The following is a 25790-nucleotide window of genomic DNA, read 5'->3' on the forward strand; positions in this document are numbered from 1 at the left end:
ATTTACATCTCACTGTCTAATAGGACTGCTTGTCATGCTTATATATATATACTATACTGGCCACTGCTATACTGTATATCCCCAAGTGTGGAGCTGCAATATTATATGCTTACAGATTACTACAAGCTGTTCCCTCCAAAATTTGTTTGAGCCCTGATATGTTTTTTTATTTTTCATTGGGGCATTAATAGAAACTGAATGTAATGCTATCTATATGTATTTCTGTTTATGTTCAAATGGGGCCAGTTTATCATCCCTTTAGCTATTCATGTTATTGCATTATATGTACAGGCTCCTCATTGTTTGCATATTTAGTGAGCTTACCAGAATTTAAATATTTCACCACATAATTCTTCTAAGTTTGCAGGCTCTCATGCTTCATGTCTAGGCATTGTGTTTAGAGGAAATTTGTGTGCATGACCTCTCGCTGCCAGCGGCCGGGGCAGCGTGATGTTTGTGTCTAACAAATATATGGCTTTATAGAATAGTTTTTGATATAGCATTGCACCATAATGCCTGTTATTGTACATAAGTAATGTTCTAATTGTACACTCCGCGCTACAGTTATAGATTTGCTCTCAATTAACTATCTGCAATTGTTGTGTAGCCATGGCAAACTCCTGTGCTTTCCATATTACTCATATTTGCATATATATACAGGAGGGCTGTAACCGTACTGCTGACTAATACCTATCCTTTGGTCTGATCTCAGTCACTTCAGGATGTCCTCTTTTCTAGCGCAGGCTGGACCTGCACTTATATTTAGCTATAGGTTCACGGAATATAGCTTTTGTCTATGCCCAGCTAGTCTCCCACACAGATGTAAAGTTCTGTCCTATTGCAATTAGTGTATGTTGAGTCAGGATACAGTGCTCTTTCTCCCCTTTTTTTTTTGCAATGTGCAATTCCCTGATATGCCTAGTTTGGGCTACTTAAATTCACACCTCCTCCCCCCCATAGTTTCACCAAATATATTACTAACGTGAAGTTTCTTCTCTCGTACCTACCATATTTAAATGCCCACCTCCCCGCCCCCAACCCCCCATCTAATGTGCCTTCTAGACTAGGAGGACTAAATATGCGGGTTATCTTGCAAATACCGCAACCCTTTCTACCATTCTTCTAATTCTAATAGTAATTCTTACATCCCATCATATTGCTGACCTTATATTACTTCACCTAACCCAGCATGATTGGTCAGCATCACTTATTTCTTCCCTAGTTCAGTAAGAATGTTTGTTATATTCCCTTTAAATAGAATTCAAATGCAATGGGGCCCATGAGAGGCTCGTCTCAGCATGTGTGGGATTTGTTTGTTTAATTCTAATAAGAAAGTAAGAGGTCTTAATACTGAGATCCACTAGTGGTCTCTTCTCTTTCATGTAGCCTTAGGCCCTTGTCATTATCCCATAAAGTATGAGGTCCATAAGTGGCCTTCTATTTCCCATAAAAGGCTTAGATGAATATTGGCATGCATTTGTCTTCCTTCTTTAGCGATGTTCAACCACAGAGCTTTATATCATATAAACGGTGGACATCATTTACTGTACACAAACTTCTACCTAAAATTTTGCATTATATACCTTGATGTGGTAGATGTTACTGATTATATATGCCTTCTCAATGGGTATTCCATAAGGTCTACCTTACTCTATGCTCTGTAGATATATGACTAGGCAAGGCTACAGAGTCACGTATTTAAAACTAAAGCCTACGGATAATAGACGTTGTTTGTTACGTGTAATTCATGTCATGGCCTATTGATATGGTGGATATTGTTAATTGCATGTTTTATTACTATCTAATCTTTATGGTGCTTCTTTCCATAAGTCCTTTTTTCTGATATATAATTATGCACTGTTATGCATTGTTATTATACTTTCTATGTATGCCAATACTTTGACCTCAATAAAAATTATAAAAAAAAAAAAAAAAAAGTCCATGACAGGATCAAGAGGCCAGTGCAGCATCGGACTTACGCGTTTCAGCTTGCGCCTTTCTCATAGACCGTGCTGCAACTGGCCATACAGTCTCATTAAGTAGATATGTGATCCTGTGACGTATACGTTCAATTAAAAAGAAAATTTAACATTATACATGCCTTAACAGAAAGACTCCTCTATAGCACATAGATATATATGTTTATACAGAGGTTCGGATAAGCACTAAATAATAGTACTATACTAAGATGACATTAGGATTCAGATTAATAGCGAATAACCTTACATGCTTAGATATACTGTATTATCTATCTTCGATTAAATTAGACAGACCAAGCGTGTTCTCTTATGGCTATAACAAAGCAATAGCTCTCGCTCTTCGAGATCAAGATCTAGGAACAGATGGAATAGAAGGAGGGTGACCTTTTCTGACACAGAAGGAGAATCTGGAGATGACACCAACACTGGACTCAATAAAGATACTGTGGTACTTCAAGAGGCACAAACTACTATTAATAATGCACAAGATGCTATTCTACCTAAGAGCACTAATATATCTGAGGGTACTACAAGCATATATAGAGTCACCTTAGAAGAACAAGGTGCTTATGCCATACACAGGATTGAAGTGCAAGATAGAGAGGAGATAAAAACTCAGGGACAAGCATCACAACTTACATCTACTATTGTAAGAGATAACTCCAGTATACACTTAAGAGAAGAGGGTAGGACAGGAGAAGAGCAGGTTTTTCAGAGAGGCCAGTCAAACCTCAGAGGAGGAGGCCTCACAAAAGGGGAGGCAAGCGGAGGAAAGAACAGATATGCCCTAAGAACCAATCCACAGAAAAACAAGTACAAGATATAACAGTCCTGAACCTGTCAGATGTGGAATTGGGAGAAATAGAACAAAAGGATTTTGCCATGTCTTAGGATTTGTCCCTTCTAACAGCTTTAGCTTGTTTGATACCATTGTTGATTTAAATAAATTTGTGAGAAACGTAATGCTTAAAATGTATTTTATGGCTACTTCTAAAGACAAAGAACCACTAGAGGCGACCCCATCAGGTAATGTAATAAGAGCTGATATCACTTTTAAAGAGGCGAATGATTACTTAGCATTGTTAAATCTAGAGAGTGAATCTCTGGGTGAAGAACAAATTGATGTAAAATTTTAACCTACTTCTATTTTTTATCCTACCAGAGCAAGGGTGTTTGTAAAAAATCAATAGAAAATTGAATATCTGGATCTGATTCTGGTGGGGAGTACCACTAGCAAGCTGATAGAAACCTTCTTACACAGGAAAGAAATAGCAGGAAACAGCATTTTACATGCTAAGAGCATGCACCCTAGACACACAAGATATGGGTTATTAAAAGGTGAATACATTAGACTTAAAAGGAATTGTTCATCTGAGGAGATATTTAAGGAACAAGCAGGTATCTTTAGGGAACGCTTTAGACAAAGGGGTTACCCAACATATCTTATTGAAAATCCCAATAAAGAGGTAGATAGTATGGATAGGAACACTATGATCCACAAAAACATTAGATATAAAAAGGGATTAGGAGAGGATAAGCCCACCTTCGTCACAAATTACAGTAACCAATTTGAAGAAATCTCTAACATCATCCAGAAATGCATGCCAATTTTACATGGTGATGGGGTTCTTTACCCATGGGTAAAAAATGGATGTAAATGTGTGTCCAGGAAAAAAATAAAACTATGGGTAACATTCTGGCTCTAAGTGAAGTTAAAACTAACAAAAAACAGAGAGTAAGCAGTTGGTTGCAGTGTAAGGGACACTTTAGGTGTGGTGCTGGTAGCTGCAAGGCTTGTACATATACATTAGCGGGTAAACAATTCCAGTCTGCTGTCACACAAAGAATATTTGACCTTGCTGATTGTCGTACAAGCTTTGTAGTCTATTTAGTCACATGCCTGGAGTGTAACCTTCAGTACACCACAAGAGAGGCTAGAGATAGAATAAAATAACATCTAAATGAGATTAAATCTCTATATCCTAGCTCGCAAGTGGCTCTCCATTTCAAATCAGCTCATAATGAAAAGGTTGATAATCTGAGGTGGCAAATTATTGGGCATGTTAAGACCCCTTGGGAGGTGGGGACAGAGATAAACTACTCCAAAAACGTGAGGCATTTTGGATATTTAAATTAAAACTAGGGCTCCAGAAGGCCTTAATATCCATGCAGATTTAATCAACTTTTGGGAATAATAGTTATCTGTCCCCCCAAATGTGTAAGTTCAGTTGTTGAAAGATATCAAATTTAAGTGATATATCCAATACTGTGGGTTAGATCTATTCCCTTATTATGGTAAAGAAATAACACATATTTACTCTTTACAATCTAAGACACTAATAATACAAATAAAGTTAGATAATCTTTTTTAATTCTGTTAAAATATGTATATAGTTTAAACTAGGAAAGTGTATGACAAACTTATGTCTAGAATATTGTCACTCTTTAGGATGGCCGAATTAAATGGAGTAATAGTTGTAAAATGTTGATTAATATTTAGAAATACAGAATGTTTGGTGAAATGGAGATAATAAAGCTGAGATTCTCTATAATTGGCTTATGAGTAGATAACTAACTTATATGGTCCTTTAGAATTATGTATTTAGTCTCTACATATCAAATAGGATTTAAGTAGCATTAATACATATCTGTTTGCAGATTAAATATAAGGACATATTGTTAGCGATGTGGGGGGATGGCGGTTAAAAGGTTATTAGTTTTATTTAGTGGTTGCGATGCGGGGGATGGCAGTTTAGGGGTTAATAAGTTAATTTAGTGGTTGCAAGGCGGGGGAAGTGTATGACAAACTTATGTCTAGAATATTGTCACTCTTTAGGATGGCCGAATTAAATGGAGTAATAGTTGTAAAATGTTGATTAATATTTAGAAATACAGAATGTTTGGTGAAATGGAGATAATAAAGTTGAGATTCTCTATAATTGGCTTATGAATAGATAACTAACTTATATGGTCCTTTAGAATTATGTATTTAGTCTCTACATATCAAATAGGATTTAAGTAGCTTTAATACATATCTGTTTGCAGATTAAATATAAGGACATATTGTTAGCGATGTGCGGTGAAGGGGTTATTAGTTTTATTTAGTGGTTGCGATGCGGGGATGGCAGTTTAGGTTTTAATACGTTTATTTAGTGGTTGTGATGCGGGGGAAGGTGGTTTAGGGGTTAATAGTGTAGTTTATGGGTGTAGGTAAGGTATTTTTGATGTTTTCTAAAACCTTTTTTTGTTTTGCGAAACACATTACTACAGGTCTTTGAGTGTGGAATGGATCGTTGCTGTAAAGGCCATATTGCGTGCGGTAAAGCCATACCGCACAACTTGTAATCTAGGTCTAAATCATTGCTTGAATGATGCATTTAGAGCAAAGATTAGCCCGAGAATAATTTGTACATGTAGTTTTAAAAATTGTATTAGTTGTTTAAATATTGAAAAAATAAGGGTAAAGTTAATGTTCATAAAGCAGTGGGCACCACCATATTGTAACTTAGGTTACACTGAGGCCATTTAGGAATGGTTATAAAAGGTTTACGAGATTGTGCAACCAATGGCTGTATGGAATATAGCTGTGTCTGCCCACGATATTCAGAAATAAATTACAGGAAAGGAGAGCGAAAATGAGAAAGAACAGGGCCGGTGCTAGGATTTTTGGTCACACAGGCGAGGATACATTTTGCGCCCCCCCCCCAATTACATACCATATACATTTCTGATTTTTACAAAATGTTAAAAAGATGTACTAAAAAACCCTGAAGATAATTATATACACACACACATGCAGACACACTATATATATATATATATATATATATATATATATATATATATATATATATATATAATATATTTTAATATACACACATATATACATATATGTACTATATATATATATATATATATATACATATACTTTATATATATATGCCATATATATATATATATATTTTAATATACACACATATATACTATATATACATATATGTACAATATATATATTATATATACTGTATATATATGCCGTATATATATATATACACATACACTATATATATATATATATATATATATATATATATATACACACACACACTATATATATGCATATATATATATTATATACATACACATGCACTATATATATATATATATATATATGTATATAATATATTTTACAAATAGTATAATATACAAATAGTGCTTTTATATTCTCAATACTATTATAGGGGTTTTCTCTGACAAAATTATCTGGTTAAGCTATAGAACAAGCATATTCAAGTATAAATATTATAAATAGTGCTAAGCTATTGAACTCAAGTGGATGGACAGACACAGGCCAGGCAGGGACGTTAATAGAAATACAATTATTTCATATCTTTAGAGAATATTAAGAAAAGTGATTCAGACAGCCTGGTACATCAATAGCTTTTTAAGCCATGTGAACTGCATCTGCAAGACTTAGACTTTACCTTTAGTACTAGGTTATCCCTGGCAATTAATGGGTTATTTTGTTTTACATCTGACCTGTACAGCATCATCTTAAGTTCTGAACATAATAAACATAATTATTAATTATAACGTTTTCCCTGGTGGGCTGTAAAAAATGTCTATGTGCAGGAGAACAGATATAAGATACTTAAAATAACAAGCAAGCAATGAAGCAATAGCTAGTTAATTTATTTGATTCATCAAATGCATGCCTGGCTCTGAGTCCTGCTTAGTATGGGCATAGTTGGGTCTGTGTGGTTTATATTTAAAAAAATTAAAATCAGTAGTAAAAGTACCGGTCACCGGCGGACCCTTGCCCTTCTGAGACCCCCACTAACTCTGTGACCCCATTCCAGATTTTCCTACCTGCTCCAGTTGGTCACTCGGTCAACATCACTGGTCATGGTCATCTGCAGCTCACTCAGACTGTCACCTCTGTCCTCCTCACATGGCTCAGATGGAGGGCGAGGCAGCTCACACATGGAGAGTTGGAGACGTCAGGCAGCCGTGGACCGCTTATCCCACACGATTTCTCCCTCTCAGAGTGAGGAGGATGTGACGTCAGCAGCACAGGCGCAGCTGCGCAACTTAGGCAGACGTGAAGACGTGAGCTCTGCCTCCGCCTCGTCACCTCAGTCCTCCACTGAGCTCAGAGCTCTCTGATAGGATAAAATCCAAAGAAAGATATCATATGCCGGGCAGCCCGGCCAGCTCAAAGTGGGAGGGACAGGGGGGGCGGCAGTACGGCACACAGGTCATTCAGTTTCAGGATCATTCAGGAATCAGGATTGTGGCAGTGTTTATAAACAGTTGACAGTTGCAAGTGCGACAGGCGCGCAGATGAATGATCAGACCAAATTTTAAAAAAATAAAAACGCATTTATTTTTCATTAGGCACGGCAGCAGTCAGCAACTCGGCACCGCTCTCAGCGCCCCCTGTTGGTGCGCCCTAAGGCGATTGCCTTAGTTGCCTAATACAAAACGCCGGCCCTGAGAAAGAAAGTAAATTGCTAAGTTGTTTTTCTACATGTAATTAAATCATTTATATTAATTTCTTGAGGTGTTTAATGTCCCTTTAAGGACATTAGTAGTTGGAATGTTACATTTACCACTGTACTGCATTAACTGCAATTATCAGATAAAAAAATGGTTGCATTTGCTCCCCCCCCCCCCCGTCCCCATGTATGAAACAAAATCCAAATCCTACTGTTTACTTACTGTAAAATGAGTCTCCCTGCATCTAGTGGGCTGAACAGGGGCATTCCATGAAATTTATCCTCCAGGTCTGGCATATTCTCTAAACATTTCCCCTGGCAGATCTTACTTTCCTCACAAACTAAATTGTATAACAAATACACAAAACACTTACAGCCCTCATAGACAAACACATTAACACAAAAATACTATATACTGAAAACATAGTAATCTGATTTGTTTTGGCTGCAGTAGTTAATTTTTAAAGTGCGCCTCTACTTGTTACTAACTTTGGCTTTCCCCAGCCATCCCCTTAACTGCAAGCTCCATTATTTACTATGGGAGGGATCTTGAAACTTGCAGAGACAGCTTCTATTTTTAGAAAATTACCTGAGTGTGGCCCCTGCGAGTGTCAGTGTTTCTCCCCATCTAGTTAAGTTTTGATCATTGGGCCCTATGGGCTTAACCCCTGCAAAAGTATTAAACACATAGGCATCTATTTATCAAGCCATCAACTTATTTGCATTCGACTGCACCAATATGCTCGCCTAAGATCGCCTAACATCGCTGCCGCGGACCTGAATACGCTCTCCAAAATTACCCAAAAAGCTGTCAAAAAGCCGAGCACCAAGTACGCTGCTCTTCGGCTTTTTCCCAGCTTTCTTGGTACCCTGTCACAAAACACCCACACTATACTATACTGTTTTACCCCCTATACCGCCGCTCCCGGAGCCCACTGCAATTCTAATAAATGTATTAACCCCTAAACCGGCACTTACGGACCCCGCTGCAACTAAATAAAGTGTTTAACCCCTAAACCGCCGCTCCAATCAGCCAATAGAATGCGAGTTCAATCCTATTGGCTGATTGGATCAGCCAATAGGATTGGACTTCAATCCTATTGGCTGATTGCATCAGCCAATAGGATTTTTCCTACCATAATTCCGATTGGCTGATAGAATTCTATCAGCCAATCGGAATTGAAGGGACACCATCTTGGATGACGTCACTTAAAGGAACCGTCATTCTTGAAGAAGACGTCGGATGAAGAGGATGCTCCGCGTCTGATGTCTTGAAGATGGAGCCGCTCCGCGCTGGATGGATGAAGATAGAAGATTACATCTGGATGAAGACTTCTGCCCGTCTGGAGGACCACTTCTGCCCGTCTGGAGGACCACTTCTGCCAGCTTCGTTGAGGACTTTGGCCCGGTTGGGTGAAGAATTCTCACGGTAGGGTGATATTCAAGGGGTTAGTGTTAGGTTTTTTAAGGGGGGGTTGGGTGGGTTTTAGAGAAGGGTTGGTTGTGTGGGTGGTGGGTTTTAATGTTGGGGGGATTTTAATTTATTTTTACAGGTAAAAGAGCTGATTACTTTGGGGCAATGCCCCGCAAAAGGCCCTTTTAAGGGCTATTTGTAATTTAGTGTAGGGTAGGGCTTTTTTTATTTTGGGGGGGCTTTTTTATTTTGTTAGGGGGATTAGATTAGGTGTAATTAGTTTAAAAATCTTGTAATTTGTTTATTATTTTCTGTACTTTTGTTTTTTTTGTACTTTAGATAATTTTATTTAATTTATTTAATTGTATTTAGTTTAGGGAATTTATTTAATTATAGTGTAGTGTTAGGTGTAATTGTAACTTAGGTTAGGTTTTATTTTACAGGTATATTTGTATTTATTTTAACTAGGAAGTTATTAAATAGTTAATAACTATTTAATAACTATTGTACCTAGTTAAAATAAATACTAACCTGCCTGTAAAATAAAAATAAAACCTATGCTAGATACAATGTAACTATTAGTTATATTGTAGCTAGCTTAGGGTTTATTTTATAGGTAAGTATTTAGTTTTAAATATGAATAATTTATTTAATGCTAGGAATATTTATTTAGATTTATTTAAATTAGATTTAAGTTAGGGGGTGTAAGGTTAGACTTAGGTTTAGGGGTTAATAAATTTAATATAGTGGCGGCGGTGTAGGGGGGGCAGATTAGAGGTTAATAAGTATAATGTAGGTGGCAGCGGTGTGGGGGCAGATTAGGGGTGTTTAGACTCGGGGTACATGTTAGGGTGTTAGGTGTAAACGTTCCCATAGGAATCTATGGGATATCGGGCAGCAGTGAACATGAGCTTTCGCTGCTTTCAGACTCCTTCCTATGGCATCCCATTGATTCCCTGGAGGCGGCGGATTGAAAACCAGGTATGCTGGGCTGGCGAGCGTACCTGGTAGAAAATTGATAACTAGCAAAAGTAGTCAGATTGTGCCGAATTTGCATTCGGAACATCTGTAATGACGTAAGCATCGATCTGTGTCGGACTGAGTCCGGCAGATCGTATGTTACGTCACAGATTTCTACTTTTGCCGGTCTGTAGGGTTTGATAACTAAGGGGAATCAGGTTCGCCACAAATACGCTGCAGAATTCCAGGGTATTTGCGGTTGACGGCTTGATAAATAGATGCCATAGAGGCCGATTTATTAACTGTCTGTCCGACATACGCGGTTGGCATTTAACATTGCACAAGCAGTTCTTGTGAACTCCTTGTGCAATGCCGCCCCCTGCAGATTAGCGGCCAATAGGCCGCTAGCAGGAGGTGTCAATCAGCCCGATCTTGTAAGATCGAGTGGATTGATGTCCGCAGCCTCAGAGCAGGCGCACCAGTTAAGAAGCTGCGTTCTTAAGACCGAGCAGCAATACATTACTGTGACCTAGGTGAACACACCTACTGAACCAATAAGAAGCAAGAGTACTTTGCTGAGGCTGAGCCATTGACAAGAAGCAAGAAAACTTTCCTGTTCCTGAGACTACCTAGGTATGCCAAGGAAACAAAGTGAAGTCAATTTAATAACAGAAATAAATGTCTTTAAAAATGAAAGCTTTATCAGAACTATGAAAATGTAATTTTGACTATCATGTGACTTTAATGCAGTTTATATGCAAACATAAGGACAGGCAGGCAGGCAAAAATGATTGTTAATCTTTACTACCTAAGGTAGAGAATATTAAAAATAATAAAAACGTTTTTGATTAAATATTCCCTTTAAGTAAGTACTATCCAGCATCATATATAGGACAGAGTTCTACTCTGATTTTTCATTTGTCATTTGATATTATTTCTGGCATTTTCAGCAAATTAATACAAAATCTCACATAGGTAAAAGCAAAGAAGAAAATCTGACACAGAAACATAAATATTTCTAAGCTAGCTAGACATTGTTCTGTTATTTTGCAAACTGCAGTATGTGGGAGTGGTTAATAAATTGTATTATAAGAGCTTTTCAGGCAAATCTGTTATCACTCAACATCATGACCTCCTTGAGGAAGAAGCAATAAGAGGCATGAATCTGTTCTGTTTCATAAAGCAATGAAGTTGAACAGCTGCAGGTAACTAGTTCTCCTACTTAAACATCCAGATGTGCTTGCTTTCATACATAATTTGGTGTTGCTGGTCTGTAGAATCTCCGCAGGGAACTGCCGGCAGAATTCCAATAACATTCTCCTTTATCCTACAAGAATTTTGCTCAACTTAAAGAGGTTTTCTCAGGAATTGGATGTGGGGGAGGGATATAATCAAGGTAACCGCATGAGAAATTAAATTAAAAAAAATGTCAGTTATTTGAATTCAGGCACTAACCTTTTTCTTGTAATCTTATAGCAGTCTTATTTATATTACACACACTACATATTTTTCCCTGTAAAAATATAATTAAAAGTGGAGCACTAAATTATTTGCGCTCCCGCAAACGGGCACATTTGATCTCTGGTTAATTCTCTAAAAGTGCCCTAAATGCCCTTAAAATAGAGGGCATTGTAGTTCTTAATTAAAAAAAAATAGCATTTTTTGTTTTAAATTAAAAACAACTGCACTAGGATTTTTTTGGGGTCTAAAGTTGGTGGGAGTGGGGTGTTAGAAAAAAAGGACACTAAAGGGGGGGCGGAGCCAGCTTTCATGGGGATCAGACGTGTTTTTTTGTAGCTCCTGGTCTTTGGGCAACTTTATAGAATAATTCATTGCTGTAATCCCTGAAACGTTTTTTATTTTTCATTCTGAAGGCTTTAGACACCTGCCCTATGTTACAGAAAATCTGAAAACATAGCATATTTGAGGATTTATGGATGTCTAAGTGCAGTGAAGCCACGCGGTGTGCTCCGCCATCTTAAAGATCGCCCTCTTCTTATAATCACAAGCCAGCTCGACCTGTCAAGGACCATTGACTCTTTCATTGACAATGGAGGACTACTATTTTGAAATAAGGGCTTGCCTAAGGAAACTGGAGCATCGCATGAACAACCACTTCATATCCCTGAGTGGTGCCATTAGAGGCAGCTCCGAACATAATGAGTTGTCAGAGACAGCTACGATGGTGCAGATAGCACCCAGATCCCGTGTGCAGCCACCTACAGCTCAAGCTTCTAAGTCACAGTGTCAGTCAGCGGCACCGTCGCACCAGACCCAGGAGGTTCACACACAGCATACGGAGGGGAAAGCCGACTGCGCAGAGGAAGACATAAGCTACCAGCTATCTGTTGCAAATTCGTCTGAGTGCGGTAGCAACATCATCAAACCTACCTTTATCCTGAGAGATCGGGAACTGAGCCTTGATGACACCCTGCTTCCACCCGCAATCATCCGTGGCATAGTCCCTCTTTGGCTTTCCGGGCTCATGCCTAATAGCCTACCTGCAGCATCTTGGTTGATGGAGTGGTCGCACATAGGCAGTTCTGTTCTTATTAGGACCTCTTCTGTGAGACCGGATCGCCAGGAGTACAAGGTCCCATCCCGCACAGTTTGGATAATGGGGATCTCAGAGCAGACAAGCACATGCAGACTGTCAAGATCTGGTGTTGGCTAAATTTAATCTGCCTCCGGACCTTCTCTAGCCCCATTAACTATTCCAGCCTCTTTTTTATCAATGACGATATACTGAGAGAAAGCGGCCAGGCAGAGATTTGATGAGAAAGTCCAACATTAACTAACCAGTAAGACTGTATTAATACATAAATATTTATCAAGTGCTCTATTAGTAGAACTCTATCAGCCATTATGGCACTACTGGCGATGAGCTGGACATGAACGCTGCACCTCTCACAAGCTGGTGGGCATTGGGTGAAACGGTGGGACATGTCACAGTACAAGAGAAACTTTAGCCCCCAATATCTTGAAGTCCCTAATTCTCTTTATAAAACGTTTTCTTTCTACTGTCATGTTATTCTGCCACATGTTCCCTGTTATATTTTTTTGGTATGATGTTTGCTAGCCCACCTAGACTTAAGATGTTATATTCAGGCTCTCCCAGCTTTATGATATACCTCATATCCCTACATATACTCCCCGGAAACTTAGTAATACAATGCTGCCTATATAATTCCACACTAGATATATGGTCTAGCGCCATATCCCCATATCCCCCATCTACTCTAATAAGTTAAATTCCTGAGCGTTTTGTACGTCTGTATGGACCTATTATGGTATAGTTTAATGCACTTATGTTTATGAGTGTGGGTTTTCTTGTTTTATCTACATAGTTTTTAGTGACAGACTATGTTGTGTATCTTTATATGTTTTAGAGAAAGCAGCCTAAGTGATGACTATTACTTTATATGTGTATCTATATGTGTATATACACCTGGGCGCAAGTCCTTATGTGTGTGACACTCTATTCCAGTTGCATTCTAACGAAGTATGTATATCCCTAAAGATAACATTGTGGTAAATATAAGCAATGCTTGCTACTTGACTTATCTTTTGCTGTCAGGTTTCACTACTTCTTACTTAGGCTTGAACTACCTTTAGCTAAATTTATATATGCCATGTTCTCTTAGTGCTTTATTGTCTCTAACCTGAAAGAAAGCAACACAGAATTAAGTTTTATATGTGCACATGTAATTATAACGACTCTGTTGCCTGATCCATACAGTACATATCCCCTCGCTCTCTCAGTAAGTCCCTCACATCTTTTTATTAGCCCCTAGATGTCTTGCAAAATAGCTTCTTCTGTTTAACTGGCTATTAATGCCTAACCTAGTATACCAGCTAATTAACTAATACAGAAAATGTCTAATGATTTCCCTCTCTCAATAATTTTTCTTAATGCCTAGTACACTTGGTACATATGTTGAAACTATTAACATACGGTCCAATTAGCTGGAACATCTTAAGGGGAGTTATTTCTACTGCCAGCAACATACTAGTTCATATATTATTAACAGCAACTGGGTAACAAGTTCAAAACCTGTTCTATATTGTGTTCAATAGTTATTATTGTTTATATGGGTGTACGTGACCTTTCTTTTGCCTAAATGTTGTGTTATATTTATATTATTTGTTGCTGGCTATCATTTTCTGTGACTATATGACTGTCATCCCTAATTTATCTATGCTCTCGCTCACATTACTAGTACATAATAGTTGTCTTGATTGAACCTCTCTCCTCCCTTTCCCGCTGGTACTTATGCCTGCGGGTCATATCCCTTCTCCTTTCTCCCGCATCGCTTATAGGTGGCACTCCCCTAGGAGAGGGGCTCACCCAGAAGTTCCCCAGGCCCCCCAGACTCCAACTATTCTAACGTCCCCCCTCCACTTGATAATATATTATATGTTTCCAGGCTCCTTCTATAGGAATACAAGGGTTTAGATGAGTGAGATTTTGTTTATATTAAGTAATAATACTCTAGTCCCACCTAAATTTCTTCCTGGTGAGGACATACTAACTGGCTCCGCCCTCCGCCTCCCCCCCACCCCCCCTATTATATTTTGGGCGGCTCTTGCCCGCTGCATCCCCCTTCCCCATATAACTATAGAGTTACCTCCTCCCTAGTCTTACCCTTATCTGAATAATTACCTTACTTCTCTTTGTATATAGCTAGGAGAGGACCATTTTTGCTTATATTACATTTGTTATAGTCTCTTTATGTGATAGCCCACATTTTATCGAAATGTTCGAGATACTAGAATACATTGTCTCCTAAATATGCTCTGTACACATTGTCTCGTGAATGTTTTGAGACATACCCTATACTCTGTATTGGTTTTTGACTTCAATAAAAAATATAAAATATATATAAAAAAAAAAAAAAAAAAAAAAGGACACTAAAAAGTGCCTGTGTGTTCCTATAGACCGTAATGTAAATATATATGTATATGATTATATACATATATATTTATTAGGGATGGGCGAATGTGTAAATTTCCGAATTTGAATGTTAGAATGAATGTTATTACCGAAATTCGATTTATAAATCCGAATGTTGATAAGAACGAATATTCTTAAAAATTCTATAATCGAGTGCTATTTACAGTTTTCGAATGTCACTTTCAAATTTGAATGTTAATAATTATATCGAATGTCCACATTCGAAATTTCGAATTTAACATTCTATTTAACAAATACTATTCAGAAGTTCAATAGTTCATGTGGTAGGGAGGGAATCTCATAAATTGATACATAATAGATACAAATATATCATTTTTAATGTTTCTATATAGAATATTGCATAATTCAAATATTACATTTAAAGAAAGCATTAAAAATACTATTACAAATCTAAATTCGAATTTTTTGAAACAACTATTTCGAATGTAATCGTAAAATTCGAAACCGAACATTCGAAAATCGAATGTTAGAATATTATGTAAACATTCGAAATTTGATTCGAACGAACGAATGTGTTAAAATTCGTTTCATTTTTCGAATGTTGCGAAACATTCGCCCATCCCTAATATTTATGTGCTAATATGTGTATAGATACACATATTAACACATAAATATATATGTATATATTTATATAAATATATATATTTAAAAATACTGCCCTTAGCTGCACTTTTTACCCCCTTCGCTGTGCGAGGTTCTGACGCCTATGGAAGCACGCTCCCATGAGCTCAATTTTTCCAAGCAATGTGAACTCGAGCTTGCATTTGCATTGCGATTTACTTGTAATACCAGTGCAAATTATTGCAAGAGATATTTAACGCTCCACTTGTAATCTGGCCCACAGTACAGGGAGTGCAGAATTATTAGGCAAGTTGTATTTTTGAGGATTCATTTTATTATTGAACAACAACCATGTTCTCAATTAACCCAAAAAAATCATTAATATCAAAGCTGAATAGTTTTGGAAGTAGTTTTTAGTTTGTTTTTAGTTATAGCTATTTTAGGGGGATATCTGTGTGTGCAGGTGACTATTACTGTGCATAATTATTAGGCAACTTAACAAAAAACAAATATATACCCATTTCAATTATTTATTTTTACCAGTGAAACCAATATAACATCTCAACATTCACAAATATACATTTCTGACATTCAAAAACAAAACAAAAACAAATCAGTGACCAATATAGCCACCTTTCTTTGCAAGGACACTCAAAAGCCTGCCATCCATGGATTCTGTCAGTGTTTTGATCTGTTCACCATCAACATTGCGTGCAGCAGCAACCACAGCCTCCCAGACACTGTTCAGAGAGGTGTACTGTTTTCCCTCCTTGTAAATCTCACATTTGATGATGGACCACAGGTTCTCAATGGGGTTCAGATCAGGTGAACAAGGAGGCCATGTCATTAGATTTTCTTCTTTTATACCCTTTCTTGCCAGCCACGCTGGGGAGTACTTGGACGCGTGTGATGGAGCATTGTAATGCATGAAAATCATGTTTTTCTTGAAGGATGCAGACTTCTTCCTGTACCACTGCTTGAAGAAGGTGTCTTCCAGAAACTGGCAGTAGGACTGGGAGTTGAGCTTGACTCCATCCTCAACCCGAAAAGGCCCCACAAGCTCATCTTTGATGATACCAGCCCAAACCAGTACTCCACCTCCACCTTGCTGGCGTCTGAGTCGGACTGGAGCTCTCTGCCCTTTACCAATCCAGCCATGGGCCCATCAATCTGGCCCATCAAGACTCACTCTCATTTCATCAGTCCATAAAACCTTAGAAAAATCAGTCTTGAGATATTTCTTGGCCCTGTCTTGACATTTCAGCTTGTGTGTCTTGTTCAGTGGTGGTCGTCTTTCAGCCTTTCTTACCTTGGCCATGTCTCTGAGTATTGCACACCTTGTGCTTTTGGGCACTCTAGTGATGTTGCAGCTCTGAAATATGGCCAAACTGGTGGCAAGTGGCATCTTGGCAGCTGCACGCCTGACTTTTCTCAGTTCATGGGCAGTTATTTTGCGCCTTGGTTTTTCCACACGCTTCTTGCAACCCTGTTGACTATTTTGAATGAAACGCTTGATTGTTCGATGATCACGCTTTAGAAGCTTTGCAATTTTAAGAGTGCTGCATCCCTCTGCAAGATATCTCACTATTTTTTACTTTTCTGAGCCTGTCAAGTCCTTCTTTTGACCCATTTTGCCAAAGGAAAGGAAGTTGCCTAATAATTATGCACACCTGATATAGGGTGTTGATGTCATTAGACCACACCCCTTCTCATTACAGAGATGCACATCACCTAATATGCTTAATTGGTAGTAGGCTTTTGAGCCTATACAGCTTGGAGTAAGACAACATGCATAAAGAGGATGATGTCGTCAAAATACTCATTTGCCTAATAATTCTGCACTCCCTGTATGGTGTGAAATCTAAGCTTTTCCATTGGTCTATTAGGCCAGTCTGTTACACCACAGTAGCAATAAATGTAGGTAATGTGGTAACTTATGCATGTTTGTTTCTTTAAAGCAAATAACAAAGCTAAGTACTAAGTTAAACATTGTAGGCATTATACTAATTTTATTTACTTCATATTATTAGAAATATGACAAAGTTAAAAAATAATATTATATTTCTAGACAATATAAGCCAGATTCCATGTAAGGGATATATTACAAGTGGAGTGCTATTTATCTCTCCCACACGCTCACTAACTGCAATCAACTTTTTTGAAAGTAAACAGTCATAGTCATATTTCTATTATGTTGTCTATTGGTATTTAGCATAGTGTCTATGCTAAATACCAATAGACAACATAATAGAAATACTATATACAACGTAGAGGGTAAAGACAACATACGATTTATCACTACATACAGCCAAGGGAGTAGGGACATAGAGAACATCCTGAAAAACATTGGTCTATTTTGACTTTAGATCCAATATTAGGTAAAGTTGTACCTGAGAGACCGATAGTATCATTCAGGAAAAATAAAGATTTAAAAAATTTATTAGCACCCTCAAAACTCAAGGGCCTACCCAAACTTTCTTCTTCCGTTGATAAACAACATTGGCTCAGCAGAACCAACGGCACTTGGCCCTGCGGAGTCAAAAACTGCAATATGTGCAATCGTATCATTAAGGGGGATACCTTTAAGGATGCGAATAGCTTGAAAACATATAAAATACAATATACATTCTCCTGTAAATCAACTTTCGTGGTATATCTGCTAATGTGTGATTGCAAATGTGTCTATGTAGGACGCACTAAAAGACTTATTAAGAACAGGTTTAGCGAACATCTCAACAATATTAAGAATAAAGTAGATAACCATAGTGTGCCCTACCATTTTTTAAATCACCACAATGCCAATAATTCAGGATTACGGATCATGGTACTAGATTGGATTGCTCCTAGTAGTTGTAAAAATAGATTGAGAAGTCTAAGGCAACGCGAAACGTACTGGATCCATGAACTTCAAACCTTAAACACTACAAGTAAACTTGGTCTTAATATTGACCTAGATTTGCAAGCGTTTATGTAACTAATTTTTATAATTCCTTTAGAATCTTATGAATTTGCTTCTGATACTATCCGTGTTCACTCTCTTTTGAGAACATCCCTTACCAAAATATATAGAGTATCCACTGTTTATTAATTAGTTTCTTTTAGATCTGGTTTTTAAATTTTACCTTTTTACACTATTAATCTACTTAAATTATATTGATTTAGGAAATAATTTTAAGGTCATTTTATTAAATATTTTCTAATGTTTTTTCTATTAAATTGACTTTCTCTTTAAGTGTATCACACAATGATAGATGTTAGACTATGACTTTGTATTATAACAATATGTTCTCTATTTTCCATGCAATTCCATCCAATGTAATTGTAAGCATGGCTAGTTATTTCTTATTATTTATATTGTTTATAAGAATATGTCACTTTATTTTGATGCATTGTTTTTTTGCGTATTTATAGTTCATTCAGAAAGGACGCTTTGACAGATTGTATTCCCTAGTCTTGCCCTAGCGTCATTGATGACTCATAACCAATAAGACTGCTCCTTTGAGAGGCGTGCCTTACTGGAGCTGTTTAAAAAGACTTCAGTGACGTAACTTCATAGATCCTCTTGAAAAAGTCAGGTCGTAGCCTGAGGAAACGCGTTGAGGCGGCACTAACAACTTCTCCCAGCTTTTCAACCACCGGTGCTGCTCGGAGTATCCCTCTATACTGGTGAATTCGTCCACGTGTTCCGGAAGCCGACCTGGGAATTTAACCTACGAGGTGACGGACAACACACCCTTGACATCCGGTGATATAAACTGGGACTTGTTGAATTGTGCATTTTATTCTTGTTACATTGTACGTGCGATTTACACGTTTTTAATTGTGGGATTCAATAAATGATTTTACACTTAGAGTGGTTTGCGCTCTGTGTTCCATTCTGTTTTTCAGCCACTTCCTAAGACCAGGACCGCAGCCCTGCGTCAATACTTGGAGCAGCACCCACTCTTCACATCAACTTTGGGAAGTATTGTTATTCCTGATATTATTGTATTTATTTGAAAATTCATTTGTAACATAATCCTATGTATTCTAATTTGTAAATATTGCTACGCATAGGTTGCTCAATTACTTTGCATATAGAACAATCGTTTTTTACATATATGGAGCAGTGACATTTCTGGTATTCAGTGGCAAATAGGAGCATTATATTTTATTTTCTCTATCCAATACCAAGATAGTTTATTATTTTTTCTCCTGCCTTTTATATTACATCCAGTTTTATATACCACATTACAGTATATTGGATTGTTCTAAATAGGGCATTTCCCAATTCCCACTAAGTGGGTTTAGAAATTTCTATATATCTATCAACTAACTCTAGTGGAGAAGCGCAGCTTTTGGGTTTACCATTTCTTCTTTTTTTGCAAATCCTAACCTAAGTTACAATTACATCTAACACTACACTATCATTAAATAAATTACCTAAACTACCTACAATTAATTACAATTAAATTCAATAAACTAAATTACAGAAAAAAACAATACACTAAATTACATAAAATAAAAAAAGAATTACAAGAATTTTAAACTAATTACACCTAATCTAATCCCCCTAATAAAATAAAAAAGCCCCCCAAAATAATAAAATTTCCCTACCCTATACTAAATTACAAATAGCCCTTGAAAGGGCCTTTTGCGGGGCATTGCCCCAAAGTAATCAGCTCTTTTACCTGTAAAAGAAAAATGCAATACCCCCCAACATTAAAACCCACCACCCACACACCCCTACTCTAAACTCCCCCCAATCCCCCTTAAAAAACCTAACACTAACCCCCTGAAGATCTCCCTACCTTGAGCCGTCTTCACCCAGCTGGGCACAAGTGGTCCTCCAGAGGGTCCGAAGTCTTCATCCGATCGGGGCAGAAGAGGTCCTCCAGACTGCAGAAGGCTTCATCCAGGCTGCATCTTCTATCTTCATCCTTCCGGAGCGGGTCCATCTTCAATCCAGCCGACGCGGAGCAATTCTCTTCAAATGACGTCCTAATGAAGAATGAAGGTTCCTTTAAATGACGTCATCCAAGATGGCGTCCCTTGAATTCCGATTGGCTGATAGGGTTCTATCAGCCAATCGGAATTAAGGTAGGAAAAATCCAATTGGCTGATGCAATCAGCCAATAGAATTGAGCTCGCATTGATTGGAACAGCCAATAGAATGCAAGCTCAATCCTATTGGCTGATTGCATCAGCCAATAGGATTTTTCCTACCTTAATTCTGATTTGCTGATAGAATCCTATCAGCCAATCAGAATTCAAGGGACGCCATCTTGGATGACGTCATTTAAAGGAACCTTCATTCTTCGTTAGGACGTTGTTTGAAGAGGATGGCTCAGCGTTGGCTGGATTGAAGATGGACCCGCTCTGCTCCGGAAGGATGAAGATAGAATATGCAGCCTGGATGAAGCCTTCTGCAGTCTGGAGGACCTCTTCTGCCCCGATTGGATGAAGACTTCGGACCCTCTGGAGGACCACTTATGCCCGGCTGGGTGAAGACGGATCAAGGTAGGGAGATCTTCAGGGGGTTAGTGTTAGGTTTTTTTACGGTATTATCTGTGACCTCCCTGGCAGGGATAAACCCCACTTGGTCTGTTGATACCAATTAGGGCAAGAATTTATTCAACCTATTGGCGAGGATTTTAGCTATTATTTTGACATCTGAATTTAAGAGGGATATGGGACGGTAGTTCTCCGGCTTGTCAGCAGGTTTACCTGCATTCGGGATTACAACAATGTGTGCCTTGAGCATAGTGCTTGGAAGGGTGGGGGATTCCAGGAGTTGATGGAGAATAGATAAGATATGTGATATTAAAATGTCTGCATAGGTTTTGTAGTATTTGAGGCCGAACCCATCCGGTCCCGGGCTCTTTCCAGCTGGCAAATCTTTGATTGCCCGTAAGACCTCTTCCCTCATGAAAGGAGATTCTAGGAGTTTGGAGTCTTCCCTGAGGAGCTTAGGTATGCCAGGTTCCTCCAAGTATTGCTGTGCTGCAATATTATTGTTTAGCCCGGGGTCATGAGCATCTCTGACTGCCTACACTTGTGCTGGTGTCTGCAAGTTATAAAGGGAGCTGTACTCCTTGAATATGTTTGATATGGATGCTCTGTCCGCCCTAGCTTTCCCCTGACTATCGACCAATGTGTGAACATATGCTTTGAGGTTTTTCCGGGTTATCGCTCAGGCCAATAATTTCCCAGCCTTATCTCCCTGTTTGAAGAATTGTTGCCTTAATAGCAGGGCCTTTCTCTGATGTTCGTCCTGTAGGAAATGCAATAGGTCGGTCCTGGCCTGAGCAAGTGCTGTCTGCAAAGTCTCATCTCTTGGATTCTGTTTGTGAGCTACCTTTATTTCTGTCACTTGTTGTATGAGTTTCTGGTAATGCTCGTTATGCTGTTTTGTGAGTTTTGCTTTGTATTTTATTAGTTCCCCTGTCGTGACACATTTATGTGCTTCCTATATAGTGGTTCATTGTAAGAAATCTGTTGTGTTTAAGTCAAAGTATTCTGTTAGTGTTTTGGCTATGTCTGATTTGATGATAGGGTTGTCAAGCATGGAATCGTCCAGTTTCCATATATAGGGCGTAATGGGGGTATTGGGCCATTTTATTGAGCAACGCACTGGGGCATGATCTGACCAGGTGATCGGCCTGACGTCTGAGCTGGTGGTTACAGTAAGTCCTGTGGTGTCAGTGAAGAGGTAATCTATTCTAGAGTACTTCCTGTGTGGGTGCGAGAAGAATGTGTAATTTTTAGTGGCGGGGTGGAACACTCTCCAAATATCATGTAGCACTAATTTTCTGAGGTGATTGGTCAAATTTTGTATTATCTTAGCAGGAGCGCTGGAGACGCCATCGGAGGTGTCCATAGGTGGATTTAGTGGGATGTTAAAGTCCCCTCCAAGAAATGTTATGGCTGCCTTCGATTCCAATAGCTTATGAGCTACTTTCTTAAAGAAAGCGGATTGGGAGTGGTTAGGGGCATACAGGTTTGTCAGTATGATCGGTCTGTTGTAGAACGTGCCTGTTAATATCAGAAACCTTCCATCTGGATATCTTTCTATCTGGGACAATTGAAAGGGTATTCTGTTGCTAAACAAAATTCCCACTCCGTTTTTTTTGTCGGCCCTGATGCAAAATATGCGGTGGCGATGTAGCGATTGTACCATTTTGGTTCATGAAACCTTGAGAAGTGGGTCTCCTGTATTCATATAATGTCACCTCCCATTCTGGCTAGGTCCCTTGTTGCTATTGAATGCTTTCCAGCTTTGTAACGAAGCCATCAGCACCCTCTGATGGGGGGTGTGGAGGATGAGAAAGAAAAAAAAGGGGAAGGAGAAGGGATGGGGTGAAGGGGTTTCGGGATCAGAGGAGGGAGTTAATGGAGATGAGGAGGGGTATTAGAAATGGGGGAAGATTGAAAGGTTAGGATAAGATAGTATGAAGTTTGATGGGAGTGTTAAGGAGAGATAGAATACTGCTTGTTTGAAGCGTGTATTCACAGTGTTGAATCAATAAATATAAAGTATGTTTTAGGTTTCTATGAACTAGTAACGTAACAATAAGTCAACACTCAACAATACCAATAAATGCAATCAAGGGTAGTAAACCTAGTGCTACTATATGTTGTCATTTGAACAACTGATTGTTCCTTCTAGTTTGTGCAATATAAAAAACGGAAGCTGCATTATAATAATAACAATACATAAATAATAAAAAAAAAAAATTAAAAAGGAGAAAGTGCCTTTGTGTTTTCCTTTGAGTTTTATGCCATACATGTGCTGTGCTCTGTGTCGGGGACCTCTTATTTAGCTAGGTCCCTCCTTGTGGCCATTGTGCTTTAAGTGTTTTACTACATTGGCTGCCCCATACAAAGGGATACAGTTGTAAGCTATCTATGTCTATAAGTCGTGCTTTTGTGGCTGGTAGGTATGCTCTCCGTTGATTTGGTGTTGGTCATTTACTCAGGGTGTGAGTGAAAAGCTGAGTGTAGTCCCTGTGAGTGCATTCTGTTCATTTTTGTCCCCTGGTCTTATGTACAGATTTGATATTCTTACTGTTAGGGCCTTTACTAATTATTTTATTCCTTGTCCTGGGGGCCTTCAAACGAATGCTGTAAGTGAGGGCTTATTCATAGGGCAAGTAAGCTTTGTGTAGGTAGTTAGGTAAGCATGTGGGCCAGCTAATTCCTATTGGCGTTTTGCCCGCAAAGTGCTGTGTCTGCACTAAACGACTGACTTTGTGGGTGAGGGTTTGGATGGTTAAAAGTGTCTAGTGAATCTGTGTGTGTCCTAGTGTTTCTGGCCTCATCGTGCTGCTGTCTCATGTATTGTGTGTAAGGTGTTGGTCTTACATATGGAAAGCTATAACATTTGAACTTTATAAACAACTTAATTAGTATAACAATGTTTAACAACATATAAAATGAATCATTTCATCTAGTCTGTTAAGGCCTCTGAGTTTCTTAGTGCAAAGGTCACTGTTTCCATTCAGAGACTCTGGGCCATCCAGAATTAAAAAAAAACACTAGTGTTCAGGATTGTCTGTGCTAAGTGTCTGTTGTTCATTCAGCCGGGACGTTCTCCTCTGCAGGAGGTGCGACCTCTGGTGGGTCACCTCTGTCGCTGGGTAATAGTTAAGAAGGCCATATCTTTGTACCCAGTACTTGATCGAAGTTAGGCAGATCCATGGCATTTCTGAAGACTGCAGTGTTGTTGTCTTTACTTGCCATGATACTTGTTGGGAATCCCCAATGGTAAGAAATTTGTTTGTCCTTGAGGACGGTGGTGATGTACCTCAGGTCTCTCCTCTTCTGGAGCGTTGCAGGGCAGAGATCTGTGAAGACTTGGATTTCTGCTCTATCATACATTAGTGGATGCCTTAGTCTTGCATTTTTGAGGATATCTTCTTTGTCCTTATAGGATAAGAGCTTGATTATCACATCCCGGGGCAGTGCCCTACTAGGTGGTTTAGGACGGAGCACTCTATGTGCTCTCTCAATATGAACATCTGTAGCTGTAAGCAAATTCTTTATATGTCTGATGAGGTCTTGTATGTACTTATGCAATTTAGATGGGCTCACGGACTCAGGGATACCTCAGAACCTTAAGTAGTTCCTCCTGCTCCTGTTTTCCAAGTCTTCAATGCATTCATTAAGGTTTTGTACTACTACCTCCTGTGATTGTAGAAAGCTGCCTGGTGTTGCAGTTCTGAGCAAATTTTTCCTTGTTTTTCTTCTACCAGGTTAACTCTATGGTCTACTGCTTTTATATCTTTTTTGAGCTCTGAAAACATAAGCTTGACGTCCGCCATTGCTTCTTTGATGTCTGATTTCAAGGAGAGATGCCTGATGTCCTCCTTAGTGACATAGTTGCTTTGCATTGGATCGACGTTGTGGATATGTGCTGTGGTTGCTTTATTTCTCCCTTCCTGCTGGTCTTTAGGAGCACATGACGCAGCCTCAGGAGGGAGAAAATAGCTTTCCATGAGGGATGGTTGTTAGGTTTGTCTTTGTGTTCTTTTGCTGGACATGCCAGGTGGCACTGGTGTGTATAAGGATACATTTTATTCTGATGGGGTACCTGGGGGTGGGGTGCAGTATACTTGAGTAGGTGGGATCAGGGCGCTTGACTCCGCAGGTGAAAGCCCCATATATGAGGCGTCCCTCTGTTGCAGTGAGGGTTGCGTGCAGGTGCTTACATGGGGTGTGGGTGCCTCTGAGAGGTGAGGCCTATACCTGGTTTGCAACACACTGCTGTTGGGTGGGCCTGTTTATATTATGAGGTTAGCCCAGTCTGTAGCCTAGTTCTGGCCTTATGCTTATTTTGGACTTGCTGGTTCAGTTCAGCTTGATGTGTGTTTATTCCTTTTGTACCCCTTATTTCCCCTCTCTGCTGTCCTTTATACTTGTCCTCCTAACTGAGGGTTAATTGTGCCCAGTATGCTGTTTTCACAGCCTGCGTGCATATATGTTTATTGACTTTGGTGTTATAATGTTTCAACCGCACCGTGGCTTGGGCCCTCAGTGATCTCCCACTGCGGTATTGAAAGTTTTATTTTTGTGCCTCTTGACAGCAAGCCCACCCCCCACTGCAGATCTTTTCTCCCAGGCCCCTCTGCTTCCCTGTGCGCTCCAACTGTCAGCAGGTTATTGCTGCTCTCACCCCAAGGGACCCTGGCTGCGTTCCAGCTCACCGCTACAGGCAAATCCCAAATCTCCCCTCTGCAGTACGCTTCTTGCCTCCGGGAATGGCGCAGATGTTATTGCAGCACTGGCTCCTCCCCTTGGGGCCTGTCCCCGCTCCGGTCAACGAGCCCGCTCCCGGTCACCTTCTCCTGCTGGAATGATTGATTGAGGTATGTTGGCCGGTGAGCAGGGTAGCAGATGTCGGTCCTGTTGTCTTCTGTGCGTGT

Source organism: Bombina bombina, chromosome 5 (assembly GCF_027579735.1).
Source record: "Bombina bombina isolate aBomBom1 chromosome 5, aBomBom1.pri, whole genome shotgun sequence".
In the NCBI taxonomy this organism is placed as follows: Eukaryota; Metazoa; Chordata; class Amphibia; order Anura; family Bombinatoridae; genus Bombina; species Bombina bombina.